Here is a 12,516-nt window from a genome sequence, read left to right as displayed (position 1 = left end):
TTTCTGATGTTACGTATCAAGTCGCATAAATTAATGGAAAAAGGCTATGCATCAAGTCAGAGTCTATGGCATGTAATGTTATGTTATGTTCCTAAGCTGTACTTGGTGAATACGTGGAAGTAGTCTATTATTTAGACTGTTTAATGACATGGGTGTAAATTATTATTTCTGGCATGTTATCTTGCCATTCGAAACCATTCATGTTGTTTGCCCATGCACCAGGGACAGATTGATGTGGCAAAACTGTAACAGACTATAATATTATACAAAAGTATACCAAATTCACATTAATCTTGATTTAAATCATTACGTATAAATATTTTTTTCTGATATTAGTGATATGTAATTGTTGTTTTCCTAATTATAGGGCATTAATCTTGTAGGAAAGTAAATATTACAAAGAAAATATTTTGAAAATAATTATAAGTAAATCTATATACGGCGTTCATATTAGGTAAGTAGTCTTTCTTTCGTTTTACTAAGAAGAATATTAATGAAAAATACAAAAAAAAAAAAACAAAAACAAAAAAAAAAAGAAACTGTAATAATCTATTCCATAATGTTATAGCTACTAGAAATTTATTATTGGCATTAAAAATGAAGTGAAATTTCACTATTCAATACTAATACCGGTATGACATGAAATTATTTAAATTGTCAACTAATGCACAAATTTTTTCTTTTTTTTTTTTTTTAAATACTTTTTCACAATCTTTAATTCTAACAAAGTGGTTAGTTTTCTTTTGCTATCAGTACCAGTATTTACCTATTAATGTATAATGCAACTACATAACCTAAATACAGAATGAAACTGGCAAGGATTTTTTCATAACAATAATTTATCTTGTTAATGAATTGCCATAACAAAATCAGCTCTACTCTCAAGATACAGAACTCCTATGAATCTGGCAATGAAATAGATGGTACAGTGTAAGAATAACAGTTCTGTAACGTGTTATCTTATTAAAATTTAAATACTACACTTATATTAATCTTATTTGCAGTGATAACTATTATTGGCCTTTTAAATGCATGCAGATTGTTAAAGGGAGTATTGCCACAGAATGATTGAGTGTGAAAATTTCAATTTAATTGAAATGAAATGAAATGAAATGAAATAGCCTATTAGTGTCCCTTAGAAGGGCTAAGGCCTCCTGCAAGAGGGAAAGCTCTAGCTCCGTTTTGCTCACGTGTCGAGCTAGTCCACGTGGGCGGAGTTGTGTACTACTCATCGACAATTATGACTAAATATTAAAATTACCTGTATAATATTATTTTGCAGTCAATGAAAAAATTATTTTATTATGAAGTTTAGGTGTCTATACTACTGTGATTGCTGGATGGTCATCTAATTCTAATTATGCGTTGTTGGGTGGATTACGTGCGAATACGTGAAAAAATCTTAAAATCACGGAATAAGAATAAAAATGGAACTGAAAAATCAACTTGCTTGTCATTCAGTAATTTATAAGAGAAAGCATTTTAGATAGGAAACAGATTGAAAGTTCTTAATTTTATGTTCATATTTATAAATATTTTCAGCTAAAACAAAACCATGTTTTAATTTTAATAAATTCCATTTGTGCTGGTTCATAAAAACTGCCATAAATTAACAAATTATTACCGTACTAGATTTTTAAGATTTTTTTTTTTTTAATATGAAAGCATTAACAAAGCAACTAAATTATGGTTTTAATGCAGCCGACATCACAATAACTACTGTATTTCAGTGAAGTTGATTCATGTAACAAAATTTGCCACAACATCTGTCCCTGCACGTAAGTTTATTCGCCATATTGTCACCGCTTATCCTTTGCCTTGCCTGCACCTTTGTTCGGCCTTTGTAGGAGAAACCAAAGACTGACAACTATTGCGATTATGTAATTAAATCATGAAAATTATTATTTCCTTTACCGTATTAACACATGACTTGATGTAAAATGAAAGAGCTGTCCTCTCTTCCCCTTCATACATAGAGTCCCTTGTACCTGAAAACAAACATGATGTTTGGAATGTTTTGGTGCAATGTATCTGCAAGTGAAGATGTTCTAGGACAAACATATAGTTTGGTTCCCCACACATTTATTCCTTCTACTTGTGCCACACTCTTCTCTGTTGCCTTTTATGGATTGTGAAAACACACTGTGATGATGTGTTTTATTTTAAACTGTATTGTGAAGATGTACATACTATATATATAGATATATATAAAATTCTAATATTGAATTGTGAAGTATAGAAATCTATATTTTTGTGGAATATAACAGATTTCTTTTGGCATGCATTATCTGGGCTACAATTGAGTGCTGAAAGGGATAACAAACTATTGTATTTGTCTGGATAAAAATATTACAAATAAAAATGCAAAGTGATTTGGTGGAATCTGAAGTAATAAATGGTATTTCTGTTGTGACAGCAGATTTTAAAACACAGTTTCTTTTCGACTGTTTCATTATTTTATTATTTATGGTTTACAAATCTTGTTACATATTTTTGTGGTGTTTAGAATTCTTTAGAATTGAAGGAGAATAATGATGGGAGGTACTATAAATGGAACAAAATATGATTAATATTATATGACAGCATTATCAGAAATATATTTCCATGCTTCCCTAATTACCCTCTAAGTCATTTTACCTCATTATTGGAAGTATGATTATCATCATTTCGATGTTCATTATTACGAATTCGTCGTACTTAGATCCAGGTTTTTGCATCAGGTGATGTGATGAGATGATATCGATGGAGAATTATTGAAATTATGTTAGGAGAAGTGGGATTACTGCAAAGAAATATGTCTCAAAGTCATACAGAGTCTTCCATAAGTAATTTTGTATGACACCGGGAAAAGTTCTTACTAACAGAGATATACAACACAGCCAGAAATCATAAAAAAAAGTCACATTTTCGAGTGACCAGTTACTTATGAAAGACCCCATATATTCAAATTTAAACCAATTGAAATTCTAAGTTGAGTATTCTATGTACAAAGATGATATAATAATCTTTGACTATCAAGACCTCTAACCTACAAGTTTTCATCTATGCCTTGAAATATCAGTTCGATACCGGTGCTGACAATATGGATGTAACTGAGTCGTCTTCATAACCCAGTTGGCAGAAGACCACTGGTTTATTATGACTGCTGACCCAAGTTAAAATCTCAGAAATTGCAGAGTTGTACGGTATTTGTTGTGGACAAAGTCAAGATTGAAGTTTTCTCAGGATTCTCATCATCATCCTTATCATCAAATTATTATTGTTGTTGTTATTATTATTATTATTATTATTATTATTATTATTATTATTATTATTATTATTAATTTTTTATTTTTATTATTATTATCATCATCATTATTATAGCTTAAGTTCGCAGGTAATCACGATATTATCATCATCATCATCATCATCATCATTATTATTATTATTATTATTATTATTATTATTATTATTATTATTATTATTATTATTATTTATCTTATAAGTAATGCCACTGCTTTTATACTCCTACATATTACTAATCCATACTTATGATTATGAAAAACGAAGTTGAGTAAGACGAAAGTAAGATAAGTATGTATCATTTTAAAAATTAAAAATATGGAATTAGGACATCCCTAGGTTGCAGAAAAAAATATCGAGGCAGTGCCCTGGCACGACTACACTCTTGAATTGTCCCCTAACTGGGATATGACGACGCATATATAGATCTATGAAGAAATTACTAAATTATGTTTTTATGCTCGCAACTGCCAAGGTTATATCAGCATCACCAGTGTGCCCAGGGTGCGAATTAATGGGGGGCATGGGGTAATTTCCCCCTCATGATGGAAAGTTATCCCCCTTTCATAAATTCATATTAACATCCCTGTCATGGATAACTTCTATCCCCTCCTCATAAAATCTAATTTTATTGTTTTAATACAAGTATACTTTATAAAGTATAAAGTAAGCAAAGAAAATAATATTGATGTATTAACATCACTGGCAAGCTAACAACAATCAATAACTTAGGAATTAAACATCTTATCTTAAGCCTGCTCATGGATATAATTATTATGATCAAGATGCAAGATAAGAAACTCAGTGCAACCAAGCATTGAGCCATATCAAATGAGGATAATAATAATTTTATGCATGGTATTTTCTATCTAGGAGCCTATCCCCCCTCATCAGAAATCTTAATTCGCACTCTGAGTGTGCCAGAATTTTGTCCTGTAGGAAGCTCTTTTACATGCCAGTAAATCCATTGACATGAGCCTGTCGCATTTAAGCACACTCAAATGTCATCAACCTGGGCCAGGATTGAACCCGTAATCTCAGGCACAGAAGGCCAGTCTACCGACTGCACCACCCAGACCAACCATCTCTGAAGAATAGCAGTTCGTCAAGAGGTATGATACATGGATACAGTCATGGATGTAAAGGCTGAAGAAGGAGTAGTATGACGAATGTTGGGGTCAGCAAAACTGGACGCATAGTTGGCACGCAACTCATTCCATCACGGGTGCACAAAAAGCAGAGTATAAGGATACTCCATGTCCTGCCCAATAAGCACCTCTATACCTCTATAGATGTAACTGAGTACCTATTACAGTGACCTCACATGATGGTATGGAATGAAACATTTTCATCTTGCAGAAACAGCACATCTCTGGAAATACAGATTCTTGATGAAACCTATATCTATTCTGTCTCCTCTATCAACTCTGTGAGTTTGTAACAGAATAATGAAATATGGATCAATATTCTGGGACAGGTCATCTGAAGCTAAATATGTTTTTGTTTTATAAAAGAAAGCGTAAGAATAATTATTATAGGTGTGTAAAAGGACACCAGGGTCATTCCATGCAAAAAAGTATGCTTTTGAACCATGATGTCTCAAAAGTTAAAAATATTGTAGTAGGTCATTTTGTATGTTCTAAATATGAATTTCACGCAATATTATATTTATATCCTTCATAGTTTGGCAGCAATCAGCATTTAAAAAATTGGTTCAGCAAAGAACACGGTTTCATTCATTGAAGTTATCTTACTATGTAAAAGAAGATGGAAAAGTGATTTCAATGCAATTCGAAAGAGGAGAGCCTTGTTTATAAATTCCCTCAAAATGAAAAAAAAAAAAAAAAAAAAAAAGTATAATTTTTTAAGTAGTTACTACTACTACTACTACTACGATGGCATCACAGCCCAAAGTCGAGCCTTAGCCTCCTCTTTTAAGTAGTTACCTGCCGTAAAATAATTTAAAATAATATAGAACAGAAAATGCAATTCATTTTTACAGACGAAAAAACATATGTTTAATTCTTTAGGGTATATTGATTCCACTGCGAAAATGTCAGAATATTTACTTAAATATCATGTCAGTTTTTAATAAAAATAACTCACCGGAACAAAGGAACTCAGCAGGTAGACTCTCCCATCATACAGAATGTTGTGAGATCAAGGTCAGGGAGACGGACGTTTGAGATTACTCATCGTTATGAAGTCTCGTGAATGCTGCGACCGCCACACATAGGAAGCGATTTTCAACCATCAGAACAAAAATTAATCATTTTATTAATTTAATTATTCATAGGTTTCTTGAGATAACGTCATAAAACTTGGGAGATGGATTAAGAATAAGATTTTCTTCAATACAAATGAAATTCGCATGAATTTAAATCGGTCCATTCGAATATAAAACTATTTCTTTTTTTCAATGAGGTGTTTTTATGAGCATCCCTTAATATTATTCGAATTAGTCTTTAAGGTATTAAAACATAGTTGTTCAGGTTTACAATGGCGTCTCTTTAGTTTCGATGACATTTCATATAGGGTGTGTAGAATATTTCAAATTATGGATAGCAATATGTAACTGCCACCCATTTTTCAGTCATCCGTATGACTAAAATATTAAAAATACTTGGCAGTTTAATTTATTTTCATAATAACATTATTATATTAAAAGCCCGAAAAAAATTCATGACATCACTGGCATATTCTTAAAATTTTGTATGGAATGATCCACCATGTAAAAAGATTTTCTAAAATTTAGAAATATTCACCTTACCTTGTGAGTATAATTTTTCCTCTGATGATGTTTTATATTAAAAACCAAGATACATTTAGTATTAATCAAACGATTCATAATTTTTGATACAATGCAGAAATCATATGTCCATCTACCCTCTGTTAGTCTAAGCTATTAAAAAAAATTCTACATTGTGACAGAGTCCAAACTGCAATTTACTCACATGTTCCAAAAACATCAACTGCTACAGAATAACTCTCCTTGGACTCTCAGCCAAGTGACTTTGATATTTGTTTCCAAGCTTTCGATGACTAGCTCTTGCATCTTCTTCACTCCATTTGTTCACCTTTATATTGTGATCTACGCAATCTGCTATAAAACTAACAACGGTATATTGTTGGATTCCAAATAATGACACAGTCTATTATACCAGTAATAAAATTTCTCAAACACTTTTGAGAATTATATTAATAGCTTAATGATGCATTTGGGTCTGTAATTAGCAACACAAATTTTTGCATCCTTTCGAATTTAAACTGATCAATCATAATAATTATGCTATATATCCTGAAACTCATCTCGCAATCATCCATATCAGCGATGCCAGATTACATGTATCATTCAGCAGTTTATGCAGCGACCTCAACTAACCGATGAAAAATTGTTTCAATGTCATACGCAAGCAAAATTTGATGTAGGTACCATACATTACTTCGTTATTAAATTATATTCTTTGTCTGCAATCAGAGCGCACTGCTGTGTATAAACTTGCATGACAGAAAGCTGATTGACATTGAAACCATGGTTACTTATTTTGATAGTTACTGAAATATTGTTCGACATCAGATTGTTGAGTATGGTCATGCTTCAGTGGCGGTTCCTCGGGGGAGGGAAGGGAGGAACGTCCTCCTCACATTTTCTTCTTTTGAAAGTAAATACCAAATAAAATATGTGCCTTTAAATTCGAGGAAGATTCGATAATTTTTAAGTTCACAGCTATAAGAAAAACTCGGTTGATCGAGTTTTAAACGATGCGCACTCATGTGCTGTAGAAAACTGTGAGAAAGATGCGAGATTGTCTGTATAGAGGAAAGGCACTCCATTCCTCCTCTACTGCAGTTAACACACATAGACAACAGCGCACTAGTGGCCAGAGAAAGAAGCAGAGTTTTAAAGCAAGTAAATGAATGGAGAGGGAGGAGATCTTCCTCTGAATCAGTTATGGGTGGAAACAGAAACCGACTGGTCGTGCAGCAAGCTCGCTACCGCTGCCATCTAACAATGTTGCATTCAACCGGACTATAACACATCTAGGAGGAGACACAACAAAAACAGTTTTAATGCAACGCTATGAAATACACCATGTAAACTTTTTTTTTTTTTTAATTATAAATAAAAAATATTATTCATTGCACTTTATATAGGCTACTATTCATGGTTTAAAACTTTCGTGGATATTTGAAAGTTAAAGTTGGGTTTATGTAAAACAAAGAGAAAGTAGTTTTACGTAGTTGGCCCCTGAAATTCACTTCTATTCATTGTTTACTAGACAGGGCAACAGCCAAGTTGTCAGGTTTGTAAAAATATATTTGAAACTAAAAGTAGGTGCTCCAAACTACATCATTTTTAACATAAAAAATTAATTGGCCACCGGCAGCTTTGAACAATAATGATAGTATGACTTTACAAGAACTGACATTCTTCAAAAGTATGTGATACTGAAGTTGTAAAATGTACTTGTGGCAATACAGACCACGTGGGTGGTGCAGTGTTCTCGCTTTCCTCAGATTATTTCTCATTCCCATTTCCATTTTTCCATAAAACGGTTCCGGTTACGAGTTAGTAGCTAGTCTCTTCCAACACGTGGGAAATATATGAATTATTTACTTCTTAATCTATTCAATACTAACTTTAACAATCATTACAATCGTTAGATCACATCAAATTTCATTTATTAATCAAACATTTTTAATAGGAAATGAAATGTGATGTCGTAGTGTGTTCGAAAAATGCTACAAGGTTGTGAATTTCCTTGTCATTGTTAATTTATGCAATTATTCAACAATGAATGGAAATGAAATCATAATATATTTTGGACAATTTAGGAAACTCAGTTTACAAAAACAGTTTATTGCTATACAGAAGGGAAGGCCAACCCCAACACTACCTGGTCTTACATGTATGCATGTAGGCTAATTTGTAGCATGTTTCATTCAAGAAGGTGTCATTTAGTGCTGTTAATTTCTTTCCTCCTCTTAAGAAATATGCAAGAGCCGCTACTGTCATGCTTATAAAGAAGGCAGATGCAATGATAAAGCTGCATTTTGCTTCGACCATTTCATATTTTCACTTGAATAGTACCGGTACCAGTACATAAAATAAGAATGAAGAAAAATAAAAGAAGTGTTTGAAAACTGTATTTCCTTTCACATCTACTATTATATATTGACTATGTCATTTATGTCAGGAGACGTTAGTACCACATGATTTTACACGAAAGGGACCTGTACCAGAGTCAATACCGGTTTCATGTGAACTCAAATGCAAATTTTCATCAGCATCTGAATAGGTACCACTATCTTACTTTCCTTTTCAGTCAATGAAGCAACCATGTTGATATTCTTATATCTGTAAACATTGATGTTAGTCATTTTGTATTGCCTGGACTAACAGCGCTACTAATCATAATTTGCTAGTGAATATCCAATCCTCCTTCTATCACCATATACACACTCACACACACTAGCAGGTGATACGTCAACAGCTTGTGAAAAAGAAACTCAACCAATTGCAAAATTACCCTCATTACTAGTACTTTAAAACTGCCTTGTGGTGGCCTACTGGTACCGGTACTTCTACAGAATGTTCTGCTTATAAGTATAATAAAAGATATAGCTATAACTTCTGAACTAATACGAATTCAGTGATGAAATCAATTGTTGCAAAGAGTGAAAACTGGGAATTTTTCTTACCTAATGTCCCATAACCTCAATATGAGTTCCATTAGTGGCACAGGAAATGTCCAACCGGTATTCTACCACGAGCCATGTGTTATGAAGCATCTGTGGTGTGACATTGTTGACAGCAGCATAAATTCTTTCCTGTAAATCTGTCAAATCACGTACTGGTGTCCTGTAGACCTGGTCCTTAACAAATCCTCACAGAAAAAAATCAGGTGGCGTTAGGTCTGGTGATCTGGCAGGCCATACGATGTAGGGTAATTCTCTTCCGATCCCATCTTGCAGGAAAATGTTCATCTAAGAGTGTGCAAACTGCGTTGGCAAGGTGAGGTGGAGCCCCACCTTGCTGGAAAATTGTTCCACCAGGGAATTGAGGCAAAGCATACAGTTGCAACATATCCAGGTAATGTTTGCATTGATCGTCTTCTCAACAAAAAAAAAAAATTGGGACCGATGATTCTGTCACACATGATCCCACACCAAACATTCCATTTAGGAGAAACCCATTCTTATTTAATTACATTACGCAGATTTTCCGATCCCAGATGCGACAATGTGTCTGTTTACTTTTCCACTAACGTGGAAGGTTGCCTCATCTGAGAAGCACATTCGAGTTAGAAATGTATCGTTATCTTCCACTTGTGCCAACATTGTTTCCACAAAGCATTTTCGTTCCCGTCTATCATTCAGAATAATCTTCTGGTGAAGTTGCAATTTGTACGCTCACAAATGCAATCTTTTGTGGAGCACTGTGTGCACTGTTGTTGGTGGGATGTTCAGCTGCACACTAGCCTGTCGTATGGATTTCCATGGGCTTCTCTGAAATGCCTCGCAAATGCGCTCGACCTTTTCCTCAGACACTTTACGCTTGAAATGTTTGCCTGCTTCAGATAACAAACTTCCAGTTTCCCTGAGCTGCCTATCCCATTTCATTATTGATGTGTATATCGGAACGGCTTCCCTCACTCTAAGGATGTATTGACGACGAATACATGAATCACAGATTTTTAGGTAATTGATTAACTAGCGGACTTACTCGTGTTAATTATGTAAGTTTGTGCGGCTTACAGCTGTTTCGGTGCTTCATCACACCATCCTCACACACCCCAATCAAATTCTCAACACACAGGTCAATTTCATTACACACACACTATTTGACTCCACTTTTCAACACATTTCAACAATCAAACGCACCCACATAACAGGCAGAGAAGTTCGAGATGATGCCGGGATCTAGTAGGCTCTGAGGATGGCGTGATGAAGCACCGAAACAGCTGTAAGCCGCACAAACTTACATAATTGACACGAGTAAGTCCGCTAGTTAATCAATTACTCATATTCAAGTGTTAAAAGTATTGTACGCAAGATTCAAAATGGATTACCAAGACAACACAGATTTTTGTTCTGCTAATGATAGCTCACAAAAGACTTTCTGCTGTGGTGTCCATATGGCGACTAACTCTTCCCCAAGACGCAAGATACGATAAGATTTATCAAATGAAATTATCTGCGCATGCGCGTGATGCGTGACTCATCTAACAACAATGAATTAAAACTTTCAGACCTCCTCTTTAAAATGGTACCAACCGTTTCCCATTTGAGTGCTTACTTTTGATGTTATAACTGTTTCTTTTATTATACTTATAAGCGGAACACAATGTATAGCCTACATATAACATCAATAATTTTTTTAAAGGATATTTTAAAAAAAACACACAATTCTTTAACAGGATATTATATTCATGAAGCAAATTACAAAATATTTCTGTTGATCATCTTTTGATTCACATTGTAACCTGAGGAACTGCAGAGATTTCTTCATGTTAAGTAACAGGTACAGGTAAGTATTGATTTATTATTATTATTATTACTATTATTATTACTATTATTATTATTATTATTATTATTATTATTATTATTATTATTATTATTATTACAATATCATTTTGATCTCTGGTGAATTTATTTTCCATAAATTTTACAACCTACCTAACTTACTGTCCAATTTCTAATGACAATCGAAGATAATCTAAGTGTATGTATCTGATTGGGTATATATTAACTTCATCATCATCATCATCATCATCATCATCCATTCGCGTGTCCCCAGTTATGGGGTCGAGTGTGAGATATCAGCCTCCAGTTTTCTTGGTCATTCCATAAATTCTTGTTCATTACTTCAATTCCATAACTTTCCTCTTCTTTTCACATCTTGTTTCAAGGGTTTCACCCGATGTTTTCATTTTGCCCTCTGTGAGATCTCCGTCCACCAACTTTTAATATCAACGCCCTATGTGATGACCTTTCATAACCCACCCTCATAACGTGTCCAAACCATCTAATTCTGCTACCTTCAAGTTTATCTTGCAATTTTTTAATTCCCAGAATGTTACTTCTTCGTTCTTTATCTCTTTTTGCTTCATGTAGACCACTATGCTGCGAAGATATTTCATCTTCAAAGATCAGTACAATATGAAGAAAATTTTGCCAAAATAAGAAAATATAAAATAAGTATTTCAATGTTAAATATTTTCGTTTGTAGAACATCTGAAGTAGGTTTACATCATTATTTACAAAATAAGCCTTTGGAGATTAATAGTTTTGTCTGCATTTAATATGCTACCAAATAAAATATTATAAATCTGCATAATTGCATAATTAATAGAGTCCTGCGTTTGGTTACTTTGAATACAAATTAAGTAGATGTACATCAATCATACTAGCTTCATACGGAGAACAAGTTGCAAGTCAACAGTTCACGTTTCAGTGAACCAAGAAGTACCTATTGTGTGTCTACATCTGTTTATTCGTGTACCTGTTTGTATAAGTCGGTGAACAACAGAAATACCACTTGGATTTAATAACAACAATAAAGAAGTCTATATTTAAAGGTATCTTATATGCAATAAAAGATAATTTTTACTTGGAATAGACAAAACTTAAAAAAAAAAAAAATCAGGAGCCAGCCCCTTTATTTTCAAGAGTCACCAAATTTCGTCCTGACATGCAATGAAGGAAACCACCCGAGCTAAGGTAAAGATATATTTACTGAAATATACTGAACAATATTAAATACCTAGCCTATGCAATGCAAACACACTCCTCAGAGACACACTGAAGCCATGTAGAAAAATATCTTGAGATGCATAACGAATGTAGTGATATTAATTTAAAAAAAACATTTGAATTTCTTCCTACAATCGCTTCTATTAACATTATATATTAGTCGTAGTGATATAAAAATAAATGGAAGTCTTAAGAAACTTTGAACTCAATTTAGGCGCCACATACAATTTTAAGTCACCATAGATACCTGGCACCCAGAATTTGTCTATTACTGATTTTTACAAATAAGTAAAACACATCTAGATACTTTAGATCTAATTAAAGTTTGGAATTAAGAAATGAAAAAATATACATTTTAGCACAAACTTAAAAATAAATTATGAGTGTGTGCTTTACAATGTAAATATTTCAAGTGCTTCAAATGAAAAACTTGTTTTCTTCTTTTTGATAAAATACATTTTCTTCTTTCCTAACAAT

The sequence above is a fragment of the Periplaneta americana genome, chromosome 1, assembly GCF_040183065.1.
Source record: "Periplaneta americana isolate PAMFEO1 chromosome 1, P.americana_PAMFEO1_priV1, whole genome shotgun sequence".
NCBI lineage: Eukaryota > Metazoa > Arthropoda > Insecta > Blattodea > Blattidae > Periplaneta > Periplaneta americana.
This window is presented reverse-complemented; position numbering follows the sequence as displayed.